The sequence below is a fragment of the Carassius carassius genome, chromosome 3 (genome assembly GCF_963082965.1).
Source record: "Carassius carassius chromosome 3, fCarCar2.1, whole genome shotgun sequence".
In the NCBI taxonomy this organism is placed as follows: domain Eukaryota; kingdom Metazoa; phylum Chordata; class Actinopteri; order Cypriniformes; family Cyprinidae; genus Carassius; species Carassius carassius.
In genome coordinates this window covers 18,621,626-18,635,620 of record NC_081757.1, presented here as the reverse complement: position 1 = coordinate 18,635,620, position 13,995 = coordinate 18,621,626, and positions in this window count along the sequence as shown.

Below are 13,995 nucleotides of genomic sequence, written 5' to 3'. Positions count from 1 at the left end.
TGTATTGAGAATGTAAAGTTAGTTTGGAGAATTTGAATGTGTCACTCTTACTTTCTCTGAAAGTAATGAGAAGTAATTTCCTGTTCTGCAGAAATACATCCGTTCTGATCATTAAGCTATACTGTGTAAACTGTTACACTAAATCAGGCTGAACTCAAGAAGTAATTTTTTGATCAATTAAGTATTAATTCATCTACTTAAGTGTTCATTCATTTCTATATTGAAATTGAGCAGGCTGCAGCTAAACACAAAGGAGTTTTCATCATTTAAAGTTTTATTGTGCTGACATCATTGCTTTTAGAGCATTAACACAGTGCATCACAGAGTGACACATCCAGCTGTTTTTTATTGTGTGTAATTTTATAAACATATTGTCTCATAATCAGGGCAGTATGTGGGGGGGTGTTAGAGTAAGCAGTGTGTTCCACTCTGTGTCTGAGATGTAACTGTGTGAGCGTGTGTTCTGATGCCTGCTGTGAGCATGGACAGGCTTTATGTGTTGGGCAATGTTTGTGAATTGTGTGTTGATGCTGAACACCATGAGTGTTTGTAGATTTGCAAGGAATGATTAAGAGCTGTAATCATTGGCTGACATTGCAGGATGTCAGTGAAATGCTGTGAGGAAGGTTGGCATTGAGTATAAAAGCTGTCCATAGTGCTTTTGCATTTGTGTTTAGACACTTTTCTCGACACTATTGTCCTACACACACACACACACACACACACACACAAACAAATAGTCAAAATTAACCAGCACTTCGCTTTAATCACACCAGCTGTAATTCCACCAGGGCCATTTTCTCTGAGGAGAGGAAGGAAACAAGTCCTCCTTTTAAAAACTGGGTGAAAAAAATGATCAACAGTGCAAAATACTGCAAAACTAATATTCGGAAATATGAGATTGTATGCAAACCACAAATTTTTCCAAATTAACACTGTCCAGCTGTGGATAGAGGTTCAGAAGGACACTAATGTTTTTCTTGAATGTGAGCTCATTATGTTCTCATTGAGCTCCTAAATTGTGGAGAAAATGTATCTGGCCAACATAGCACTTTATAGATGATACTGTGCAAATGATTCAGTCCTTTAATCCAGGAACTGTGTAAATGTCAAAGACAACTGGAATTTATTAGACTAAAATAAACCTCTAGAGTACAGCCTTAGCTTCCTCATTTCAGAGGGCCACTTGCAGACCCCTGTTTCATCTGCATGCTGTAAACTAAAGGATATTCCAGCATCTCGTGGAAACCATTTACAGTGCAATCACATTCATCAAGTGATGTCATGTTTTAGAAAATGGGGGCTTCCAGTCTGGAGTCCCGAGTGAGTCTGGTACCCGAGTGGGAACATGCTGTGTCACATTGGAAACAAACAAAGGATTCACGGCGTGTGGGTATGACCAAACACCATATGGCTAATATGAAGTCATCTGATACCAAAATATCCTCTGACACAGATACTCATGTGGTCATCACACCCCCTCTTCCTTACAGTGTTTGCCAGTACAGATGTCAGAGTGAATATGTAGATTCTTAATGTTTGACAGCTCTGGAATTGATTTGGGATCTGGGATTTCACAGCATCAGTGTGATTTCAATATGCTTCAAATATTCAGAAACAAGCTGAAGTCAAAATCTCAAAATTCAGTAATGGACATTTCTTCAATTATAGGCACTTTTGACTTTTAGAAAGTAAGACCTTTCACACTTTCACTAGTTCTGTTTCTCCACTAATAGTGTCCATCAGTCTATATACATCCATCACTGATGAATCTTATAGTCATTTTTACAACACCAAAAATTTCAGTATGTGTTTTAATAGCATTCTAATGGGAAATAATGTTTCATATTTTTTTATTAAAAATGGCTGACACATTCGTCTTCATGAAGGTGATTAATAGCTAACATTTTATGTATCATACATGCACACAATTAAATAATATTTTCACATACTTTGGGATAAATTGAACATGAAAAAATAATGTTCTGTTCATTAGTAATATGTCTTAATTTATTTTTTTATTTCTTTACACATCACGCATCTCAAACTTAGCCCACATTATTATTGTGGAAATTATATCAAAACTAATTAATAATAATAATAATTATTATTATTATTATTATTATAAATACAAAGGAAATATTAAAAGTTTTTTTTATTAGGATTTTTTATTCATTTCACATATTTAATCACACACTGGGCAACCTATATCCAATTTTATAAATGGATGTACATACAGTAAGTGTTAAGGCTTTAGGTAAGTGTATATTTTTTATTCTAGCCTGAGGATAAGGTTCAGCATAGGATGAGCTTATAACAGATATGATGCCCCCACAATATAATAATCAAATATTGAACTTGAGTATGTGAACAGTGGAGCTTTGGTGAGGAGTGACCTGCTGATGTCATCAGTACAGAATGTGTCATGGTCATGAGGCTGTCATCAACAGCACAGTTTGTTTTATAGCTGCTTGACTGTTGCTTGTTCTACAAATTAACTGTAACTCTTCCTTAATCACATTCAGAGTGAACAAACCTAATCCCCAGCCTTATACATCTTATCTTTCTGTTTCTCTCTGATGAATGTTGCTGGTTAAGATATAGATATCTCTAAACTCCTTCCTTATGGTTCTGGACTTCCTCTTCCATGAAAACATAACAAAGAAAAGAGAGTTATTTACAGTTATTATTAGATTACTAGATTAGAGTGGAACGATGAAACATGTTTGCAAACACAAAAACATATATTTAGACATATCATGACTTTGTAAAAGAGACACAGGAAAGGAGTAGCAGGAACAAGAGGTCATCGATGGTAGTTTGTTGGACCTGTGAGACACCTAAGAGGAAATCTCGGCGTGAGATCAGCAGTCTTGCACTGCTCACACTGAATCAGAAACACACACAGGAGCATGGATGGACACACGTGACACAAGCACACAGAGAACGGGCAGAAAAAAAGCATTTATGATTCTCGATTAATTTATAAACACACAGTGCTAAAATATCTATCTCTGTGTTCCACATAAGAAATAAAGTCTTACAGGTTTGAAACTCAAATTAACCTTTTTTTTTTGTGTGTGTGTTAACTATCCCTTTAAGGCATGTGTACTTGTTTATTGAACCCTCTGGGATCTGCACTAAGAAGTATGCACTGTGTGTTTTTGTGTGTCAGCATTTCTGATGAACTGCTCTATAATCAAGTGCTTGTCTGTACAGATGCCACTGCTTTCTAACAAGGACAAAGAAAGAGCTGAAATGTTTTCTCTGGATATGCTGGTTCAATCATTTTTTTAGTGCTCATTATATGTGCTTCACTTTATTTGAATTAAAGAGTTAATCAAAGTTAGACGAAGGCATGTTAACAATCTGCCTAAATCACGTCTGCATTACTATACACACACGCACATACACTTTAGTGGATATATGACTACTATAAAATTAATGGCAGCTTTTTGCTGCCAAGTTTGCCATTGTATCAGCCTGTCAGAACACATTCTCTTTTTCTCATGTCATTTGTCCTCAAGGAAAGCTTGTGAACTTCATTCCATGACAGCGGCTTTTGATCACTGCAAACAATTGGATTTGGATTGCACTGGATTTTTCCATCGGTTGAGGAGAAAGGGAGGGGAAGGGCAAAGTTCTTTCTTTGACTGCGCCTCGACCCGCTTACGATAAGTGCTGACCCAATCCAGTGCCAGGCATTCCTGTGCCTGCACATGGCACAAAGTAGGTGTTGTACAGTGGGTACGCACAGATGCTAAGAGTCTTATGGATTTGGTGATACTCTGATGAAGATTTGAAGGGCAGCTCGGTGCACTACAACACAGTGACATAACACACCCTAGTTCACTGGATTGTCTAATAGACCACAATTCCCCATTTGTTCAGGGTTTGAAGTGTACTGGTGTTAGCTGAGACTCTGTTTGAGATATATTATTAAACAATTTCAACATGGAAAAAAGGCAAGTGTTGAAATTAAAATAAACTTCTTTTTTTATATAAAAAGTTACAATTTCAGCTGGTTGCTGGTTTCATTTAGTTAATCTTGAGTTTTAATAAATAACAAACTACAACTGAAATAAGAATTAATCAAAAACTTTCAAATTAAAATGAAAACTGAAATTATTTAAACAAAAATTATAGTATCTTAATGATACAGTAATAACACTGGTTCCTGTTGGTGTTTATGATTTTTGTAAATGATAAATGCCCTAAAACTAATATCGATAATTTAATGACAGTTTCTTTGCTTTCAAAATCACTTTTCACAGGCTGAGTGACAACATGCCAATGTTTCAAAACCCAAGACAGTTGTATATGTTCCTGGACTTAATGTCGCAAGGCGTTATTGCTTAGGTTTGGCAGTTAACCAAGATAATTGCTAACATATATTCCATGCATTTATCACTTTAAAAGAGATCATATTTTTAAGTCAATGAAAGAGTGAATTAAAGTGTAACATAAGTCCAAAAAAGGTTCAGGAAACCATTCAAATACAGCTTAAAATAAAAAATAAAAATACAAAAATCTGAACTCCGTATGGAATCAAAATAATCCACTTAATCACTTTTAATCAGAAAGCATGTTATGTGCCTGTGTTTTTTGTTCATCTGTCCATAAAAACACAAGCATATGACAACATGCCTAATGATGCCACAGTTTCTGTAAGAAGGGTTTGCTTTCGTGTAAAGGGTGCATAAACTTTGATACCTCAGTCTGCGTACTGAGACCAAGCTTTTAAATAATGCAGCAATGCATCACCCATTAACTACCATTCATTTTTATGTCTTGACAGCATAATAAGAAGACATGGCCTTTGTGTCTAACATCAGTGTGCCAGAAGTTTCTTTATAAGTGTGGTAGAACATAGGACTATGTTCTTATTTTATTGATTATGTCACCCAAAAAGAGAGTAAACATTTTGATTGGAGCACTGAGGCGTGCTCTGGAGTTATTTGTTTTCAAACAGACTCAAACAGATAATTATGGTTCAACCAAAGTATTTTTGTTATGCACATCATGTAAACCGAGAGATTATTACAAACCAAACCACAGATCTGTAATGCGATCTGATGGTTTATCCACTGCAACATGTATAGCAGTAGGAAAACATGTTCACAATGATGTGTGAAGAAAAGACACCAGAGGAATGTTAGGCCTCTATTGACAGCCTTCATATACATTTCAAAGCAAAACCTTTAACATATTTGGGAAGCTGTAATTATTGTCAAAGAGTTGCAACAACAGCTTTTGATGCATGCATACTGTATGCTTCAGGTTGTGAGCGCTTTGGGGATTTTACTGTATTTCATGTCAGTCTCACAGCAGTATTGACGCAAAGTACAACACTGGAATCCATCAGGGCCAAGTTGGTGAAATGGTGCTATGAGCTTTTAAACTCATGGGAATACACACAAACTCACTGCCATCCATTAAACTTCTTATCAGAGGTTGAAAACCAGAGGCTAGTCATGATGGCTAACACTAGAAGATTTCACACTGGTTTTGCAATGCTGTAAATGTCGTCTTGAGCTCGTTTACACCTTGTCGAAAAGTAACACAAGAATTTGCTTGCCGTTTAGATGTATAAACAAAACATCAAAAGCATGAGCTGTACTGCGTCAAATTGAGTCATTTCCACACTGTTAGCATCACTAAAGCAAAGTTTCCAGAAGATTCTCTCTGTCTGCAATTGGTTGACAAAATTGTTAATCCTGCCCCCAAACTCAAACCATTGGCTGACCCAATTCCTGTTTTCAAAATTAAAACAAGCATGTTAAGTATGTCAGAAATTAGATTTCAGCATTCATTTACTGTTGGTGATATCTGCCTCTTTATTTAAAGTCAGCTTAAAATTATAGTTCACCCTATTTATTTTTTTCTAAATACATGTTGTAAGTTTTATTATGAAAGATAATAAGCCCCACTTCTGCAAGCTTGTGTCCATCTGCCTCCACTTTTGAATGCAATGCTCACATTTCAACATCCAATCAACAATCGAAGTCCCTTCACATTTTATTTTAATAATTATATATATCATTGATAAAAATCAATACTTATGTGTAACTATGTAATTGTGTAATTATGATGATATAATGATAAATGTCCAGTCAAATCAAATCAACATTATCATTCTGAAAAGACAATTATACTACGTTTTATTTGATGGGAGCAGTACAGTACCTGGATATACAGTATAGGGAGGCTGAGAAATTCTGTTATACACTAACATATATTATACACAGTGTTTTATTTTTTTTTATTTGAATAATTTGGATGTGTCGTCACAGTTTGTGGATGGAAAGTTTTTGGTTGCTTAGTGGACTTGTGAATCAGCACAACCCTGCATGCTACACTGGGAAGTGGTCTGCACTTCCTCTTTCAGTCAGAGAAAGACAGGAGAGAACGAAAGAGACAGACAGCACAGCTAGTCTCATGATTCGGGGGTAGGGGGACTGTCTCCATTATTGTACAGACATACACATAAACACAAGACTTCTTCCACACGCCACTGAACATTATGTGCATGTGTTTATTTATCTTTACAGGAAGTAGATCCTCTTATGGAGCATGTGCTCCTGCATCATCACAGCAGTGTGTGCACCATTTGGTGCTGATCTTATTACAGTCACAGTTATATAAACCCTGAGAGAACAGCTCCATATAGCCTAATCACTTCTTCGGTCTGAGTGTGGCATTTCTGCTGATTCTGTCTGGGCGCATGGGGGCAGCTGCTCATCAGGGTGAAAGGTGACATGAGAAACATTAAGAATTCTGTGCAAAGGTTAGCTTACTCATATTTATAAACCACTGTAGACTTGATTCAAAACTGCTTTAAATGGCTTTCAGTTCTCTGAGACAAAGTAATCCGTACTGCACTTTACAGCTGGTACAAGACGATTAAAACATTTTACTGTTAATGCAAGTGTTCAAAAGCCTGATTTTCAATGACATATTAATTTTACATTCAAATTTCCGAATGGAAACATGCAAATATAATTTCCAAAATGCACATATAAATATTTGTTTTGACAAGATACCTTTTTTTTTTTGCATTTATTATTTCTGCATTCATTTTTTTTATTGTTATTATATATTTAAATGTAATTATATAAAATCTATACGATTTTAAAATGTGATAATAATTACTAACATAGCATTTTATTACAAATTATATTTTATATTAATTTTTTTATATATAAATATGTTTATATATGTTAAAATTTTATTACAAATTCATCCCATTTATCCCAAATCCACTCCTTCCCATTCCTCAGCAGGCAGCTGTGACCGCTGCTACTACCACAGCAATGAAAGGAGGATGCCATATCCCTGACCCCTCTTCACAGTCCTGCATCGGAGAAGAGATTTAAATTAAATCAAATTAAATTTATGCATTTAGCAGACGCGACTTACAGTGCATTCAGGATATCAATTTTAACCTATCATGTGTTCCCAGGGAATCGAACCCCCAACCTTGCGCTTGATAACACATTGCTCTACCAACTGAGCTACAGGAACACTAGATAAGATAGACACTAGATAGAGATAAGATCCATTAGGGACTTATGATGGGATCCTCCTACAATAGCGAGCTCTGTGTGGGACGTGCAGAATGGCCTTATGAACCAGAGCATGTGAGAACCAGGCTCTGCTTTTGGCAGGGGACGTTAACACACAGAGCGCTGATTCAGCAAACATGCCATACACTCAAGCTCATTACATATAGCTGCACTCATTTATTGATAATAAGTACATTCTGGACTGGACCCTTACTGATCTACAGGAAGCTCATTTCTACTTGATTTATTTGAGTAAGCTTTATGGTCAGCTCTGTGAACAACAGAGAATTTTTGGATTTGTGACATTCTTTTTTATGTTTTAAATTTTGGAATGACGATGTCATCGACTTGTTTATCCCCTCAGAATACTAAAACCAGAGCTTGAAATGTTTTGTATCTGTTCAGTGTTAAGTTTTTTTTTGTCAATTTAAAAAAGGAGAAAATAATTATTGATGAAAGTACTTCAAACGTCTCTGGCCATGATGTTGGTTTATCTCCTCACCACATATCCAAAATAGCCATCAGGGCCAATACGGGTCATCTGGCTTTGTTTGCTCATGTTAATATTTATCCTTTGAAGTTCATTAAAGGATCAGTCCAGAGAACATGAGTAATTATTGTAATGAATTCCCTACATCCCCACTTTAAAGAACAAAAAGACAAATGAAAAAAAATCCTGTATTTGATACAGCTAAAATGAATTGTAACAACATCCTTCAAAATAATAATTAATGACAAATGAATATGTTTAATAACAATGTGTTCTCACAAGACCTTCCATGAGATGTTAGCACTAATGCTAGTCACCTGATTTTGCCCTTTAGAAGACGTGAAGATTTTTGCCTTAATTCAGCAGAGGTCAGTGAACTCTCATGTTTCTTTGCTGCAGTAAGAGGAAATAAATCAGTGTCATCTGCAGAGTGATTTTGGAAAGCAGCGTTTGGAATATTCCGCTAACAACCCAAACTGGCTCTCAGAAAACAAAGGGGCCTGTAAAAATGTCTCCCTCTGAATTACTGCGTGTTTTAGTTGTTCAAGAGAGTGAAGCATTGAGGATTTAGGAATCCTAATAAAAATCATTGAGACCATAATGTGTATAGATGCAGACTTTTATAAGTGATAATATTTAGAATGATGCTTTGAATACTGCCAATAGCTTAAGCTGTAAGAAATTGGACGTGGTCAGAAAGTGCTTTAATGAATATATGACAAAATCTGATTCAGATCAGATCTGGCTCAAATAACAGCTCAGATACATATGGTCCAAAATACTGTACTCTGTTGGCACTAACTAAGGAAAAATGTGCTTCATGTGGTAACATTTAAATGAACTGATTTAATTCAAATCCAAAATATTCTATTAGCATCACTGAATCAACCTGAATAGACTTTTCCCAAACAAAAGTAAATTTAAAATTTGGATCAGGTAGAAATAGCATCCTAGGGATACAGAGTGTCATTTACAGTGCATTTATTCATATCCCACCAAAGATTTACATTATAAGGACCAACAGTTATAACATTGTACTCAGGTCTAAGTCTTGTGCACCAACTCTGAGAGTTTAAAGTCCAGCTGAGCTTCTGCCAGAGAATGTCAAGCCCACACCCTCTGGACCAAACACTGGAGAACCAATCATCACCCAATCATTACACTTGTGAGGCTGACACCCCACCCTCTCTTAACCCCCCACTCACTGGGCACCCGGGAAGAGATCAGGAAGTCTCTGGGTTGCAAGGTCTAACATAGTCTTTTGCTGTGGCATTGACGTTCACTCTGACACATCATTGTTCTACATCAGGGAAAGTGATTAATAGTAGGACATAGATGCATCTTTTGGGAGTTAAATATGGGACAACACTTTTTGCACTGGTGGGATTAATGCCTCATGTTTCACACAATCAGTTTCAACTCTCTATGTGCAGTAGTATTATTCATTAACATGGGCCTACTCATAACCCAAAAAAATACAGAGACCAAAATGCGATATTCCACATACTTGTGTGCAAATACAGTATCTTGGATGTGACCTCAAAGGCACAGTGTGGGTAATTCACGGCACATAAATATTCGCTAGGGTGCCACTGACTGAAATTCAATACATTGATTTAATTTCAGTCATGTTACACTTCTGCTCATTATTCATAATTATGACCATAATCGGAGGACAATGTATGGTGGTGAATACAAAAACATATCATTCGTAAGCAACATGCCGATTTCCGTGTGAAGTCATTGGAGGGGCAGCAGTTAATGTCATAGTTCAAGCTGGCAGAACCCGAGAGCAACATGAACAAGACATTGCATGAAATATGTTGCCATTCTCAGGTGTAGGTTCAACAGGTTCATTGGGGTGGTACAAGAACAAATAGTTTTTCCCTTTTTTCCTTTCATATATATATATATATATATATATATATATATATATATATATGTTACACATAACTTTATAGCACATCATTAAGTGATAATTCTTAATGTAATATTAAGCATAAACAATAAGAAGCCCAGCAGCACAATTGTCATTAGAGAGGGATTAGCACTTCCTAGTGATCATTCTACTGACTGATCCCAGGATTTGATACAAAGCCAGCATTATGTGTCTGTCATCAGTGTTACTGTTGGAGCAGCATGCAAGTGTTTCATATCTCATGCTCACTGAAGCATATGCTCTCAGACCGTGACTCACTACACCTCTGCTGCAAGTAATATTAAAGATTTGTTTTGATTCTAAAACTGCAAGAACGTAAATGCATTTTAGATGCTGTCAAGTCCTTGTTGTAAGTTTCAGCTTCCAGTATCATTAGAAAATATGTATATTTGAACACACAATGAGATGAGTTTTGAATCTGTTATAGTGGTCGTGTGGGCTCAATGGTGAAGATGTTTTGTCGGAACAGTAAGCAATTCAAAGTTATGAATGTAAGAAATATGGTTGCATGAAATCAGCTGAACTAGTTTTAGCCAGCTGAAATGTGTAAACTGGACTCAGACCACAGAAAAAGATGTCAGGATTAGCTAACCAGAAATTGAGTTCTGTGTTCTCTTGATTCAATGACTTAAAACTTTCTCAGTGTTGCATACAAACGTGAAATTACTGCAGTCACTAAACTTCCCTTTCTCAGACACACTGCACTGCATGCTCTTGTACATCTTTGTAAACTATTGGGTGTAGGTCAAAAGTGTAACAGATTTCAAAAGGCTACGGCATACTACACATACAAATACAAATTCACTGTGAATTAACATAACACCATTCCTTAGGGGCTTATCATGCTCTCCACATGTGAAATTACTTTATGAAGCTGCCTGTAATGTACAGGTCTCACTCTTAGTGCTAATGCTAACACCTTTGGCACATTTAAGACTTTAGGTTTTTTTAAATCGCCTTACAATGAAAAACACAGCTAATGCTAATCTGGTTGAAGGTGTTGCTATCATGTGGCCAGAGTCAGAAATCCTCTCAATCAGGCACTGACAGGTTCAGTATTGTCTTCTCACAGAGACACATAGAGACCGATCCCTGATAAAAGTTTTTGATGGCACCACAGAAATGCAACCTTTTTGTACTCATTACAATGAAATTTAGTTTAAACATATGGTAACACTTTAGTATAGGGTCCAATTCACACTAATAACTACTTGCTTATTAGCATGTCTATTATTAACATATTGGCTGTTTATTAGTGCTTATAAAGTACATATAATGCATGACATCCATAATCCTACCCAATACCCTAAACTTAACAACTACCTTATAAACTATTAATAAGCAGCAAATAAGGGGTTAATTGAGGCAAAAGTCATAGTTAATGGTTAGTTAATTGTGAGAATTGGACCCTAAAATCAAGTGTGACCAAATATATATTGTTTCCTTCTAGTAATAGTCTATTCTACAATTAGTTCAGCAAAATGATTCACTTAATCATGCAGAGATTTTATTGGCTCCTTTTATTAAATGCTTTTCTCTGGAAAGCCACATATGAATCAAGGCAGTCATTTTCTGTAAACCAAGAGTTGACCTGTCTCATCAAGTTGTTCTCAGATGCATGAGTGATCCACATTTTAGCATGACATCACAGTTCCCTCCTACACTGAGGGCCATGATCAGGCCTGATTCAGAGAGAAGAGAGGTGAAGAAAAGTATTTGGACCCACTGCCTCTGTCCAGATTTGTGCTGTAGTTATTCTTCTCTCATTGTTTCTGCAGCTGGAGTGTGTGTGTTTTTTGCTTCGCTTATGAGGTCAGATTGAAGCCTTCAGGGCAACAGATGGATAAAGATCACACGAAAAATTATAACAATTATACCTCATCTGCTCATATGGCCGCTCTTTCTCCTTTTCACTATTCCCTGGAAAATAAATACACTGATTCTCTTTTACATGCGTTTGCTAACTGAGTTTGTCTGTAGTAAGAAAATGGTTGGTGTTCCTGTTGTTCCTCAGTCTCACCCAGCGGAGAAGGGCTGCGGGGGGCAGATTATGCCTATATAATGTAATTAAATTTCATTATGTGGTTTTCCTGACATCAGGGCCAAATTCACCCACTTATTTTGACCCCCATTTTACCTAACACCAGTCACTTTATTCATCCTTCTGCCTTTCTCATTCTCTATCTTGGATCGAAATGCTCTATTGTAGCTCTTTATGGCAGCATGGGACTAATTCTGTGTTTGACTCTGTTTGAGTGCTTATGTGGGTGAAGATGTGGCTTTAGAGAGGTTACTGTCTCAGAAGGCCGTGAGCTGATAAGTTTGTCATGAGGTATAAACATGCAGACACGTCCAGAAGAGAACTCAGAACAGAGGCATTGAGGATAGATAAATATTTATACAAAACATGAATAAATAATAATAAAAAGCGAAACATGGCTGTAAAAATATGAAAATCATAAACATATGGTTTGGATGATCTTGTATACAGAAAGCAAAGAGATTTTCTTGGATATATTGAACTAACTTGAATTACTTGAATTACTGAACTACTATATACTGAACTGAAATCAGTTGAAATGGACTCCTTGACCAGAACTAGTAAACAAGAAATCACATGAAGTCAAGAGTTTTTTATAGGGTTCCTCTCTTCGTTTTGCTCTGTGAGATTGTGAACATCCGTTAGAAAAAGCAGAAATAATCTTCCGCTGTCTTGTGTTTGCTATTCTCACATGGTGAGGATTTGTAGATACCATCTAACACAACAACAAACAATGAATGCTCTGCTATAGATTCAAATGTCTTCTGGCATTTATATTGTGAAATTAAAATAAATGTAAAAAGTCCCAGATTATTTTGCAACACGTGATTCTAACATTAAAGAGTGAGTTTAACTTCCTGCTGAAATGGCTTGTGTTTTAAGGCTGGGTGAACAATGGTAAACCATATAACAATGTGTGCTTGCTGAAGGAATGTGTGTTCTATTTGTATTACTCTAAAGAAAAACTATGCTAATAGATCATTCACTTCAAAATGGCCAATGCCTACAGCCTCTCACTACGGTCCAGCTCTCCTTTGGCCCAGGCGCTGATGGATATTTCACCCAGCAGATGTATTTCATCATTATGCTGCACTGTTTATTCAAACAAACATGATGTGAAAAAGTGTGAAATTGCTGTGGAGAGATTTGAGACGAGGCTGGCGTAGAAACATAGAACAACACTTCCATCTAGAGGTGGAGCCCAGGAGCTTGCGTTCATCTGGATGTTCTTTGAGGAGTTCTTGAGGTTCTTCAGCACTGCAATGAGACTGAGTGTGAATGTATGGTCTGTGTTTTGGTTGAATAAAAGAAATATATTTTGGTTGAATAATAAAAAAAGCATTTTAGAACATATAAAACCTTTGGATGTGTAGCCTACGTGTGGTAGATAAAGAGTTTATGAGTTCCTTAGTTCTTTGTAGATAGGGAGCCGCTATCTGTGAAATGATTCAAGGATAGCAGATGCTGTGCTAGAGGAAAACTGTTGGAACAGGAATTAACCTTTACACATTCGATTCATTGTATTGTAGAAAGAAAGATAAATGTGTGTGTGTTTTGAGATGTTTTTTTTTTTTCTTTTACTTGTACTTGTTTCAGGCCCATAATGTTGAAATCCTCTCTGATCTGCTAGCTGTATGTGATTTTGAAACATGCTGAATTGGGATGAATTATGTGCTCTCAGGACAGTTGTTGGGGAGGGTTGCCACACGCTTACTTGCAGTAGGGATTTGGAAAGGAAGACCCAGGGTCTCTAGCTTTCATTCGACACATGCACTGCACAGGGCTAGGGCAGGTCAAAGAAGCTCAACAGCCCAATACTTACTCTATTGAGAAAGAAAGAAAGAAAGAAAGAAAGAAAGAAAGAAAGAAAGAAAGAAAGAAAGAAAGAAAGAAAGAAAGAAAGAAAGAAAGAAAGAAAGATATTGTTCAAAATGACAGCTTCTAAAGGCTTTTAAAAATG